Genomic DNA, 12,500 nt, shown 5'->3' on the forward strand with positions numbered 1-12,500 from the left:
ATTCACCAAAAATTAAAATTTCGATTTAGGGAAAAAACCTTCTGTGTTTTTCTAGGTATTATGTCACTTAATGGCCTAAAACATCTAAATATTATATTACTTAAGGCATAAGAGCAGGACAAGCAAAGAAATACACCCCTCTCCCGAAAAAGAAAAAACGAGAAATTACGATTTTTGTCTGATGACGAAAATATTGGATATAAAATCATAGTCTCCCCTGAGCCCATTTTCTTTGATATCACTGATATGAGAAAACGTTTTTGAACAGTTTTAAAGGGGTAACCTATAAAAATTAGAAAATTACTAATGATATTTCGTATTTTTTCTATTAACATAAGGGGGGCGTTGATGACCAGGGGGGGGGGGGGGGCATTATAGAGGCTGGAGATGAATTCTACACATATCACGGCCTTCTGATAGGTAAAAGGAAGACTTTTAGCAAAGAAAAAACAATTTGGAAAATTCACCCCCTCAACCCGGAGGCTATCCTTAACTCCAGCCTCTATAATGCCCCCCCTGGTCATCAACGCCCCCCTTATGTTAATAGAAAAAATACGAAATATCATTAGTAATTTTCCAAATTTTATAGGTTACCCCTTTAAAACTGTTCAAAAACGTTTTCTCATATCAGTGATATCAAAGAAAATGGGCTCAGGGGAGACTATGATTTTATATCTAATATTTTCGTCATCAGACAAAAATCGTAATTTCTCGTTTTTTCTTTTTCGGGAGAGGGGTGTATTTCTTTGCTTGTCCTGCTCTTATGCCTTAAGTAATATAATGTTTAGATGTTTTAGGCCATTAAGTGACATAATACCTAGAAAAACACAGAAGGTTTTTTCCCTAAATCGAAATTTTAATTTTTGGTGAATATTTATTTCTAGGTATCCCTCCATCACCAGCCGGGGTTTCACTAAAGTTAATGCTCGTTTTTTTCTTTCTGTGTGCTTATTTACTGTTCGATTTTGATAAAACTTTGTCTGCTTGTTCCATATGGATAAACAAACATAATGACAGAGCGAATTTCAATTCAAGACATTAGTTTCTCACTGGTCACCAAACAACTTTTAAGTCGCTAGCTCCGATTTTCACATTTTTATTCATAAAATCCTTTATTTTCCCTGTAGGATGATAAAACTTACAGAGGATATGCCTTATTATAGTGCTAATAATGCCTCAAAATTTCATTAGCCTGTCTTGATTAGTGTATTTTTGGCAAATACTTTTACAATTAGCACCCTCTCAACCCGGAGGCTACCCTTTTCAAAAATCATAATCAACTATCATCTTATGCAAGGGAGGCTAGCCTCATGGCCTGATAGATCTCACTGTAAAATCTGACACTTCTACCCATTTGCATTATGGAGGCTAGGAACATGATTTGATATCTAGCATTTTAAATAAAAATCCTACCCAACTGTCTTTTGAGTGAGAAAGGCTGGGTATCTGGCTCCATAGATTTGAATAAAAATCAGAACCTATTGTCCTTTGAGTAAACGAAGCCGGGTTTATGGCTTAATAGATTTCAATGAAAAATCACGCCCTGTTGTCCTGTTGAGTAAAGAGGGCTGCTCCCACGGTTTGATTTCAATTAAAAACCAAACCCTTATGCCCCCTCAGTAAGGGAGTCTGTGGTTACATCCAGATAAATTAAATAGAAATGAAATCCCAGTTCCCTTTAAGCTCACAGATGGCTAGATTCCAATGAAAAAACTAGACCATACTGTGCCATTGAGTGACCTTGAATAAAAGAGTTTGGGCTCATAGTTTCACAGATTTTAATGAAAAAGTACACTGTTGAGGACTTGAGTGAAGTAAGCTTTGCTCATAACTTATTAGACTTCAATAAAAACTAGACGGTAATGTGCCATTGAGAAAGGGATGCAGTGCTCATGTCTTTATTAGTTTCCATAAAGATTAGACACCACTATGTCCTTGAGTAAGGAAGTCTGGGCTTATGGATTGATAGAAGTCAAAGAAAAATCTAACACTACTCTGCCCTTGAGTAGGAGAGGTTGGGATTGCAGTTTGATAGATTTCAGGGAAAAAATAGACGTTACTGCTCCTTTGAGTAATGGAGGGTGGGCTCATAGTTTGAACGATTTCATTGAAAAACTAGACCCTGCTTTCCCTTTGAGTTATGGGGCTGGGGTCACGTCTTAATATGTTGTATCTTTATAACTTTTTTTATTATCTTTACCTTCCGCAAATTTGTAATTTCTTCTCTTTTTCAAGTTCCCATCAATTTGTTTTCGCATTGTCATTTACATTATTCTCTTCCTCATTGTTCATCATTCCCATTCCCAATCTTTTTTTTTCTCTTTCATTTTCTTATTCCCCTTTTTTCTGTTTGACATATCTCAAATTTGGTTGATCTGCGATAATTTATTTTGAATTAGCGTAGGTTCGGTGAGGAGAGATGTGAAACGAAAGAACTTCATCGTTCGCTGATTTCTATTTTTCCCCCTGTTTTCTGTCTATATCTCACTGTGTCGTATTGTATCGTCATTCCCTTTCCCTGATTTCTTCTTACTTCGTGCTCTGTTCCCTCATCTCCTTGTTCACCTACAAGCTTTCGCTCACAAACCCCGAATTTCCTATGGCTGTCTATTGGGTGACTTCTCTCTGTCCTGTCCATCCATCCAAGTCACCGTACTCTGTTTTCTTAAAACCCTTAATTTCTATTTGCTGTTCTCCAATCCACTTTCTCTCGGTTCTGTTTCTTATCAAGTCTACTGTTATGTCATTTTCCTTCAACGTCCGCCTCCTTCCTTTCACCATCCAATCACCTGATTAGTCCCCCTCCACACCCTAAAATCCTGCTTTTTGATTGGCTGATACCAATCTGATTCCTCTCCTTCCTAAAGGGTCCACTCATTCAAACTTCGTCCCTGCCTTGTAACTCCCAGTTTTTCCTATCTCTGATTGGCTCCTTGCCGTGACTGCCTTTCTGTTTTCACACTTATTTCGTAACTTTTCCCTTTAATTATTTGCCCTCTCCCCCTTAACTAATATTTTCCTTATCGCTATTTTTAACACTTAAGTTTTATGTTAGGAGTATAGTGTTCCCCTTTTCTTACCCATAACTTAAATAATTTTTTTCCTCCTCATGATCTACTCTCATAGGCAATAAACGCTTTCCCTCCATCTACCCTTAGACACTCTTAGATTGTGATTTGCTCAGAAGCAACTGATTGATCCTGTTCGTTTTAGATTTCTGTTCCATTGAATTCTTGTATTATTCCTCACTTTAACGTAATATCTCTCTTAGTGCAAGAGCCCGTGTCTTGTTAATAAGCAAGGCGCTTTGAAATTAACGAATGAAAGAACGTCTTGCAATGAAAAATCATACCTTACTGTCCTCTTCAGTAGCCTATGCTTGGCTCAGGGCTTACTAATTTCCAGTTGAAACCCAGTCCCTACTTATAATTGCCTTAAAAAGTAATTGTCTTTTATTCTTGGAGTAAACAATGATGGATTTTGAAATTCTCAAATATATATTTCCTTAAAAATGTAATATTTTGATTACTGTTGTTTTCTAATATATAATACTATATTTTTTAACAATATTACCACTTTATCATTACTTTTCTTAATCAAGGAAGTTGATATTAGCATGAATTCTAATAGAAATAATAATTACGGATTTAAATGACTGTATGATGAAGCAAAAAAAAAGAAAAAAAAAAAATATTCCTTCCATCGATAATCCCATTTCTTTCAGTTGGTTCTACGAGAGAAAGAAGAACCTGTCGTCTCGAAAGACAAATCAAATTAGCCTGAGAAGAATCTTGGAAGAATCTGTCCGCATAGGAAAGAATCTGTCCGCATAGGAAATAAAAAGGAGAAGAGGAGATGGATGGTGAGGAATGGAACAACGGAAATCTTCACTGCCCCTTTCTGGATCTTGGGAGGTGATTGGAATAAGAGAGGGGTGGGATTTAAGATTTAAGATAACAGACTGTAGTCAGTTCAGGAATTGCAAAAAGGGTCTTTATATCCTTTTTTTTTCGGTATGTGAAATTCAATATTCAAAGCCTTTTCTTTTACTCAAACAGACACAGTTGTGTACGACTATTTACCTTCAATACTGCCACAGTTATCAAATTGTTTAGCAAAATTTGATACGCATCTCATGAACGTTAAGCGATGAAATATCACTGAAAAAAAAATCCAGTTTCCCTAAATTTTAAGACTGCAATATGCTATTACTTGTGAATAATCGCATATTCCCCCACATGGTTTAGCTATATAGGTTTCGTTTAATGTTATCCACTTCTTCCTAATTGCGACTATCATAATAATTATGAAATAATCTCTACCTAATTATTGGCAGTTTATGAGGTGTATTATTGTAGTACTCTCTCTCTCTCTCTCTCTCTCTCTCTCTCTCTCTCTCTCTCTCTCTCTCTCTCTCTCTCTCTCTCTCTCTCGTTGCTTTTATTAATTCAATATATGTGACTGCCTAACTCACTTGTGTATAACACCTAATCATGAACGTCCGTAATACTTTGCGTACAACTGTTCGATGTCGAAATTATTACGAGTATTGAAGCTATTAACTGCCGAATGGCAAAATACTAGACTTATTGAATTGTTACTATGTTTTGCATTAAAACTTCTATATAATTTTTTGATTGATGATAAGTTCCAACTTCATAAACAGTTCTAATGAGATTTTGAGTGTCAAAGGAACCGAGTAAAATAAATTTTTTTAAATGAAATGTCATGATCAGGGCCTGAAAAGAATAAGTTGAAAGCTAAAGTAAAGAAAGGGGGAGGAGTAAAATGTATAAAAATTACCAGAAGATAATAATAAAATAATTGAATCCTGGTGAATATTTTATACGTAAAATAAAAAATAATTGAGTAAACTTGAAAAAATAAAAGTAAATATTTATCTCCAGAAAACAGCAGAATTGGGAAATAATATATTTAGGATTGAAGATTGTAATTGGGGAAAATAAAGTCATTCCTCCCCTATAAGTAATGTCAATGAACTGAATTAGTGGGGTGGTATATCTTAGCAACCTAACGGTTATATAAGCGTATGAGTAATCTGGTGGAGTAACGAAAATTTCGGGTGTGGAGGAAATGGCCCCGTAAATCTCGATGAAGTCACTGGCAGCAGGTGATTAACTGGGTTAAGGCGATAGACAAGATATCTCTTCAGTTTCTATTCCTGATGCCTGGTAGAGGATTTTACTGGAACTAGTATGGACCTGTAGAGGTCACTTGCCTTAGTTAGATGGGCACTGCATCAAAATCCACTGGCTAACTGGTTAAATGAATCTGTACCAACCGTGTGTCACTCCGGGGTCACCAATGTGACGGGCCGAGAGAGGAGTTGTGAACTCAAAAGCAGATTGAAAACGACTGAGTTCACAACTCCTCTCTTGGCCCGTCACATTGGTGACCCCGGAGTGACACACGGTTGGTCATGTACCAACCGTGTGTCACTCCGAGGTCACCAATGTGACGGGCCGAGAGAGGAGTTGTGAACTCAGTCGTTTTCAATCTGCCTTTGAGTTTACAACTCCTCTCTCGGCCCGTCACAAATCAGACCAATAAATCCTCTATGGATTTAGTCAGTCAATGAAAATAGAAGATAAAAGAATGGGCAACAGTCCGGGGCGTAGTGTAGGTCTAAGAATCTGCCGGTATATAAACACTAAAAAAAAATTGAGAATTGGTAATTGAAATTTTAGAACCATGAATCCAATTGGGAAATTATAGCAAATGGAGAATGGTTTTATGAAATATAATTTGTATATCTCAGCCCTAAGTGAAACAAGTTGTAAGGGGATTGGTGAGGAATCCTTAGACCAAGGCAATATGTATAATCTATTCAAGAAGAACAGATGGATTTGGAAGAGATGAATGGTTGATGATGACACCAAGAGCAAAAAAAACTTTAACTGAGTGAAGAGCTATAAATAGCATATTTTTACTTGCAAAGTTTAAATCAGAGCAGTACAATAAATGATTCCCCTGTAGATAGGAAAGAGGAAGAAAGAAGAAACGCGGATTGTAATAGATGAGATCCCAGAGAGATATATGAAAATTGTGATTGGTGACTTCAATGATAAAGTTAGCAGGAATAATCAGGTTATACAGAATATGATAGGTGTTGGTGTTGATGTTCTTTGGAGATGTTACAAATGAAAATAGAGCACCTTGGTATTTGGGGTACTCCTTTTCATCACAAGGACATCAATAAATATATATGGATTTCACCATGTGATAATACAAAAATCAATTAGATCATATAACCATTAATAAAGATAAAAGGAGGACTCTAAGAAATATAAAAAGCTATAGAGGTTCAGATATTGGTAGTTACCAGCAGTTCCTTATTGCGACAATGAAAATAAAACTAAAAACACCCAGCATAGATATAAAGAGAATACCTAGGTTTGATGCAACTAAGCTTCTAAAAGATGAGCACAAAGACAAAAATTAGAATTGAATATAGGAGTTGATTTGTAGTTTTAGAGACTTTATGAGACGAAGAGTGGAGAATTATTGAAGAATGCTATGATATTGAGAACATATATAAGTCCTTTGTTAGTGAACACTAGGGGCATTTAAAAGGAGAAAGCCATGGATTACAATGATTCGTGGTAAACTATAAAAAGGAGATAAATACAGAAATTAATCGTTGAAAGTTTTAGAGAAAGCAATGAAAATAGCAGGGTAGAGCATGCTAAATATCCCAGAATTTATAGTGAAATCAAAAGTAAAACCAGGAATGAATGGAGAGAATATCTAAACAGGAAAGCAGATAAGGCTGACAAAGCTATGAATTCAGGGAGTGGCTATGGTGTAAGAATCTCTCATAAAACATATAATGAAATTTCTATGGCGGTAAAGAACCTGATATAACAACAGAATATAAAGAAAGGCAACGCTGGATGGAATACTTTGGTGAGCTCATGAATAGGAGATACAAAGGGAATGATTTGATTGATATACCTGAAGGTGATGAAGACCCTTATCTGCCCATTAATTAATTCAGTGTGTTTGAAGTTGAAGCTATCATTTAAAAACTAAAGAGAAGGAAAGGCTCTAGTTTCGATTGAATAACTGCTGAGATGATAGTGGCCGAAAGTGAATGAATCCTAAAATACTTACAAAACCATTTTGAAGAATGTAGCATGGAGTGGTGGAACCTCATGAATATGATTTAGGAGTGTTGATGAAAATGGAAAAACAAATAAGATATGACCGCTTGCAATAATTATATAGGCATTACACTTGCGGCAATTGTTATTAAAATATGTAGTATGCTCATTCTAAAGAGACTATAGAGAAAGATTGATGAAAAGCTGGGATATGAACAAGCAGGATTTAGAAACGGTAGAAGTTTCACTGACCAAATTTTCCTTTTTGATATATGCTGTACAACAATGCGTATAATATAGAAATCTACTTTTGATGCCATTTGTGGGCTATATAAAAGCCTTTGCTAGTGTGCACTGGCCAATTTTGTGTAGAGTCATACGTTATTAATGAGTTCTCGTATATGTAAATTTTCATAAGTCTCTTCATGAACATCGCATATGAAAATTTAATGTTAATGGAGTCCTGTAAATGGAATTTCCAGTATAAAGCGGAGTACTCCAAGAGAATGTACTCCATTGTCACCTATGTTGCTTATCCTCGTTAATTTTGTAATGCGTAGAACAATTGGGGATGGTGGAAAAGTTGGACCGGATTGACTATTGGAAATTAGCTGACATAGAGCATGCTGATGATGCTTTCCTATTAGCAGAACACCAAAGGATTCACAATGCTTACTTCCCACAATGTTTGAAATATCAGAGGAGGTTAGGCTCTAGATAAATAGATTAGGGACAGAGAGGATGAGAATGGGATATGCATTGGAAGATGAAATATCATTGGAAGGAAAAATGATTAATAAAGTAGAATAATTTACGTATAAAGGAAATATGATCTCTAATACAGGGCCTTTAAAATTTGAATTTAATGAAAGATTTAAAGAAAAGAAATCAGACAATGGCTAGGTTAAATAAAAATGTAAAATTTAATTGCCTGAAATTATATATAAAATAAGGCCATATATCAGTTTAGTGAGATCTGCGTTGAAATATGGACTCGAGTTATGGTGTGGCAATGAAACAATCTCCAATATATTTAGTAGATTGGAGAATAAAACCCTCAGAAGAATATTTGGAGTTGAATGACAGGACAGGATTAGAAATGAAACTATAAGCGAGATCACTCGAGTGCCATATGTGGATAAAATCATTGTGAGAGGTAGATGGAGAGGATTTGGACATGTACTTTGCACTCTCCGAGGGAGATAGGTTCACTAAACGTTTAACTAGGCTCACACAAGACACTAGAAGAGTTGAAATACTCAGACCTACATGGCTGAGGACTATGATAGAGACGACTGGTGAAATCTAATCGAGGCAATTTGCGTCAAAAAGCGTAGGAGATGATGATGATAAGATATTGAAATTAGTGTTTGATCATCCAACAGCAACGACAAGTTTCTCCTTAATAATACAGTTCCTCTGTAAATCTATATTTGAATACTATCTTTATTGAAAGCTATACTTTCCTGAAACTAATTTAGAAATATTGATTCTAATTTTGAAATAATTTTAAGATTAAACGAATTGTACTTGAAAGAATACCAAAACAAGATACATTTTTCTTTTTTCAGAGATTTAGTTTTATATTCACTTGCAATTGATACAGCAATGCGACTCGGCTAAAGTCTTTACCATTAAGAATTTATTACGTAAGTCATAAACTTTGAAATCCATAGAGAATTTGAAAGAATTAGTTTATCTAGAAGTTTATGGAGCAGTTAAATCCCAATACAAGTAAGGACAGAGGACAATGATGGTTACCTCGCGCTGAAGGTTACATTATAAAAAAAAATGATGGTTTCCTCGCGCTGAAGGTTGCATTATTTAAAAAAAAAAAAAAAAAAAAAAAAAATCTATCTTGCTCACAAGATTAAAGGTCACTTATGCACAGCATGGGATACAGAAGATAAAGTGTTGTACTTAAGACTCACCATATATAATTTACGTATGATCAGCTTGCAGGATTCTTCTCCACCTAAGCTAGAACCAGGGAGGGCCAGCCAAAGGCTGAAGATGATTCAACAGGTAAACCTATGGCCTCTCCCAAACACCCAGTATATATACTCGCGCAAAAGCTATTTGGCCGTCGTATCAGGGTCTTTTTCAGAATACTTCGTGTCAAACTCAAAATACTGTGGACATTTCATCCTCTGAGAGAGGAACCTAATCGGCTTATCGCCAAAAGCAAATTAAGCTCTTAAATTGCCACTGTATTGTCCCTTTTTAAGAAAGAGACATAACCTCAAGCAACAGAGTTGATAATGAACGATCTCGTATTAAAAAATGAAAAAAAAAAAACAAAAATTGTATCACGTTGAAAGTGTGTTCCTTATATTTTTGAAAATTAAATTTTTGGCAGGTTGGAATAAGGTTGCTCTCATGAGAAAGTTTTATATATTAATCTTATTACTTATTTTAATTTTGTCTATATAATTTATCTTAGGTGGCTGATTTTCCTTTGGGTGAGTATGACTTCTTGTCATTTTCCATGAGAGTTATAAGCTGAAGATTGGAAGACTGAGTGTGCCTTGACTGCGACTGTATGTATGAGATGGACAGGAGTTTGTTATTCCTAGGGGTTGATTCGATTCATCTCCTCACAACCAAACTCATTTCTTGTCTGTCTACAATACCAACCGACCTACATATTCCAGGGACTGGCTGTGGTTAATACCAATATAGCGTCAAGGGGTCTATTGAAAAATGTTTCACTTCTAGAAATGTATTTAGCTTTCCAAAGATATTTTGAATATATCTTACTTTATCTTATATCTTAGTTATCTTTCTCTAATTTTTTTTTTTTTGTGCATTACCCACTTGAAAGTCAATTCATTAAATTTTTCTGCTTCTCTCTCCAATTCAATGTTCATCTTTTCCAAATTAAAGGGGTCTGTATAATAAACTTAAAACTTTTTAATATCCTCAACATTTTCTATTGTTATTCCATTCTTTCTGATGGTAGTCATCGTACATGTCTTATGTCCATCTGTCTATTTTTTATTAATTATTTTTTATTTATTTATTTTTTTTTTAAATCCCAGAATACTGCTCCATTGATATCTCCTTTAGTTTTTACATCATCAGATGTTTGTATTATAGTCTTTGCATTTTTTCTGGCCTTTTCTTTGTTATATATTAATCTATCAGTTTGTCTTGAACTTTGTGGAGTCGTCTGATTTCTAACAGCTGAAGACAAAAAGGTAAACAATACTCGAAACAAGTTAGAATGAAAATAAATAAATAAAAAAATTTCAGTACATATTAATCACCGAAAACCTTAATACAAGTACAATTGAATGGAGGAAGCTTGGGTGTTTAACGATGGAACTAGTCTTTTAATCAAAATTGACTCCAGAATCAGCAAGTCGTGGGAATTAGATACTTGCCCTATAATGCTAAAATCTTTATTGTCAATATTTATTTTGCACATTTTAGTATGATTGCGAATATTTGAATGTTCTGGGTTGGATATTCTGCAACCTGTTCGAAAACTAACACCTCTATGAGAATCAATTCTGACCTTCAACAACCTCCTGGTAGATCCTACGTAGATCCCAGAGTTACACTTTGGTCAAATATATTGATACACTACAGCAGAGGACATCAAAGGGCTCAATCGATACTTAAAAGGAAAAATCGAGCCAACTGTGAGAGGATTCTTAGGAATTAAGTTTACTACAACTGCTGGAAAATGTTGTTGTATGATTTTAGTACACTTTTGTCTAAAGGAATCATCATGAATAAAAGGAAAGTTCGCATTAAATTTGAGTTTGGGTACTGTTGTTACTTTTTGAGTCTGGGCCTATTTACTATTTAATAATTTGTTAAGATGCTTAAAAAATAATTTAGTCGGGAAATAGTTTTTCTTAAAATAATCACATAAATAGAGTACTTCTGTATGAAAACATTCCCAACTAGAAGTAAGTAGGAATGCTCTGTGGAGAAGAGTATAAATAGAGTTTAATTTAAAATTATAAAAACAAGAGCTTTAAAAATTCGATCCTAATCCAGTAAAAGTCTTTTTTCTAAAAACCGTGGTATTAAAACCTTCTCTTTCTCTAGATACTAACACATCTAAAAAAATTAATTTATTTCCTTCCTCCTTTTCTATTGTGAACCTTATATTATTATGCTGTGAATTTTCAAAATCTACGAAGGAGTCAGCACAGAATTCATTTCTGAATAAAGCGAAGGTGTCATCAACATATCTGACATAAAACAGTGGATGGTATCTCAAAGGGCAATTTTCGAGCATGGTCTCCTCCAAGGAGCACATAAAAATGTTAGCAAAAGTGGGTCCCAGAGGGGAACCCATAGCCATACCATCCACTTGTTTATACAACTTGCCATTAAAAACAAAGGCTGTGTCCAGCACCGCCAACTCCAAAAGTTTTTTAAAAGACGTGCAATTAAAAGAATTAAAAGTGGCATTAGGTTCTAGAAATAATTTGTTTGAAATAATATCAATCGTTTCTTCCACAGGTACTTTAGTAAATAATTACTCAACATCCAAACTAGTCATAAAAATCAGAGTCCTAAGATATTATGGCTTCCTTAAATGCATAGGAGTTATTCAGTGAAAATGAGTTTTTCGTAAGAGGTTCTAGTAAGGGAATGATAAATTTAGCTAGTTTGTAGTTCGGTGTATTGTAAGAAGATAATATAGGCCTTAGTGGAATATTAGGCTTGTGGATTTTGGGCAAACCATATAGAATGCCGTATGAGGACCGTGAACAAAACAAATTTTGATAACTAGCTTCATTAACAGAATTTTCATTTTTAAGAGTTTTTAAAAACCTATTAATTTTATCCTCGGTTTTAAAGATGTTATTAAAATCCGGCTCCCCAAGTTTCACAAATTTGGACTCGTCGTTTAGAATATTCTCCATTTTACCCACGTATTCCTCTCTGTCTAGAATTAGTTCCTTTACCTTTGTCCGGTCTAGTAATGACAAGGTTCTCTCTTTTGGCCGGCATTTTCAGTATGTCAAAATCAATTTTATTAAAAAAGGGTGTCCACCTGCCTAATATTCCGCTAAGGCCTATATTATCTTCTTACAATACACCGAACTACAAACTAGCTAAATTTATCATTTCCTTACTAGAACCTCTTACGAAAAACTCATTTTCACTCTTACGCATTTATGGTCTGATTTTTCATTGAAATCTATCAAGCCATATTCCTAGCCTCTTCAAGATTTAGTGGCGTCAGATTTTTATTGAAATCTATGAAACCGGGAACCCATCCTCTGTTATACAAGGGACAGTTTGGTATGATTTTTATTTGAAATCATAGCTATCAATGCATTATCCTAGCCTCCTTAACTTAAGAGGATAGTAAGGTCTGATTTCTCATTGAAATCTAACGAGCCAGAA

Source organism: Palaemon carinicauda, chromosome 30 (genome assembly GCF_036898095.1).
Source record: "Palaemon carinicauda isolate YSFRI2023 chromosome 30, ASM3689809v2, whole genome shotgun sequence".
In the NCBI taxonomy this organism is placed as follows: domain Eukaryota; kingdom Metazoa; phylum Arthropoda; class Malacostraca; order Decapoda; family Palaemonidae; genus Palaemon; species Palaemon carinicauda.